Source organism: Mus caroli, unplaced genomic scaffold (assembly GCF_978045245.1).
Source record: "Mus caroli unplaced genomic scaffold, Mus_caroli_1 scaffold_6, whole genome shotgun sequence".
Lineage (NCBI taxonomy): Eukaryota > Metazoa > Chordata > Mammalia > Rodentia > Muridae > Mus > Mus caroli.
The window spans coordinates 130356016-130358087 of NW_028227261.1; the positions used below are offsets into that span (position 1 = coordinate 130356016).

The 2072-nt window shown below is 48.1% G+C and overlaps 1 pseudogene; it reads right to left on the reverse strand.

The window, feature by feature from the left end:
* Positions 1–444: 444 nt before the first annotated feature.
* LOC110292311 (tubulin beta chain pseudogene) lies at positions 445–1569 on the reverse strand (annotated as a pseudogene).
* Positions 1570–2072: the final 503 nt, after the last annotated feature.

Sequence of the window (2072 nt, forward strand, 5' to 3'; positions counted from 1 at the left end):
GAGGACCATCAAAACTCAGCTCTTGCTCCATTTCTTCATATCTACATTTTGCTTTTCTGATCTGGTAAAAGTTTTAGATACAGTTAAGCCAACACCTCTTCAGAACGCCTGGCACTATTTTAGACTCCTTCATGGAAACAGAGAAACGAGACAAGGAGTCTTGAAACTTCTATGCAAGTGGCAATAGGAAAACAAGGAATTTATATGCTTTCTACCTTAAGCACACCATTGGATCAATGTGCTTGCCTTTGATTGAATTTCCCATCAGACTTACAATTTCTGAGATTTTTTTCCCCCACAAATATTTATTGAGTGCCTGCCATGTGCCAGGCACTGTTTACCCCAATGAGAAAACAAAATGAAACAGAAGCAGGACAGAGACAGCAGAAAGAAATGGGAGGAGGACAAAGGGCAGTTGGAGAAAGCTGAGGGAACTAAGCAGCCTGGGGTGATGCAGCCCTGGCTTAGTCCTCTTCTGCTTCCTCTCTGAAATCCTCTTCCTCTTCTGTGGTAGCATCCTGATACTGCTGATATTCAGAGAAGAGGTCATTCATATTGCTCTCAGCTTGGGTGAACTCCATCTCGTCCATGCCCCCACCTGTGTGCCAGTGGAGGAAAGCCTTCCGGTGGGATTGCTTTACAATGCTCAGAGATGCACTTGAAGGTCTCCTGGATGGACATGCTGTTTCCAATGAAGGTGACTGCCATTTTGAGGCCACGTGGTGGGATGTCATAGACAGATGTCTTGACATCGTTGAGGATCCATTCCACGAAGTAGCTGCTATTCTTAATCTGCACATTGAGCATCTGCTCATCCACCTCCTCCATGGACATCCAATCACGGAAGACAGCTGTAACTGTGAGGTACCAGCTATGGCATGTGTCACAGATGGCTATCTTATTCTTGTCATCGAAGACCTGCTAGGTAAGTTCAGGCACAGTGAGGGCCCGGTACTGCTGGCTTTCACAGCCACTGAGAGGGGTGAATCCAGGTATGAAGAAGTGAAGGCATGGGCATGGCACCATGTTGACAGCCATCTTTTGAAGGTTAGTGTTAAGCTGGCCTGGGAAATGGAGGTGGCTGAAACGAGATGGTTCAGATCTCCATAGGTTGGTGTGGTGAGTTTGAGAGTGCTGAAGCAGATGTTGTAGAAGGCCTCGTTGTCAATGAAGTAGGTCTCATCTGTGTTCTCCACCAGCTGATGGACAGACAGGGTGGCGTTGTAGGGCTTAACCACGGTGTCAGACACTTTGGGTGAGGGTACCACACTGAAGGTATTCATGATCGGTCAGGATATTCTTCTCCGATCTTGCTGATGAGCAGGGTGCCCATGCCAGAGCCCGTGCTTCCACCCAGTGAATGGGTCAGCTGAAAGCCTTGCAGGCAGTCACAGCTCTCTGCCTCCTTCTGCACCACATCCAAGACAGAGCCAACCAGCTCAGCTCCCTCTGTGCAGTGGTCCTTAGCTCAGTTGTTGCCTGCCCCAGACGACAAAAAACAAAGTTGTCTAGTATGAAGCTCTGGCCAAAGGGACCTGAGAGAACAGTGGCCATAGTTCCGGGTTCTAGATCCACCAAAACAGCTCGAGAAGCATACTTGCCACCTGTGGCTTCATTGTAGTACAGAGAGATTCGGTCCAGCTGCAGGTCGCTGTCCCCATGGTAGTTACCGGAAGCTTTCTGGAACTCTCTAGGTTTCACAGTCCACAGCTCTTCACCATCTTGGCCCTTCACAGCCCCTCATTTTCTGTAGTTTCAGCTCTCCATGGCTGTCCCACCTTTCTACAAACCTTTCTAGTCTCGGCTTTCTAGAATTCACAGTCTCAGGTCCCAGGACCTTGGATCTCTTCAGAAGCCTTCTAGTTCCCACTGGGTGTGTCTGGGTCTGGCAACCCCACAGTTTCTGGTGCTTGTGTTACCAACTCAGAGCACTCTACTTGTGATAAAGACCACAGATATGAAACAAAACAGTTGAATGAGGTTTTATAGGTGTCTAAGTTATATTCACTTGTGTGTTTGTGTGCGTGTGTGTATGCATGAGCTCATACATGTGTGAAGTGCAAGTATGGTGG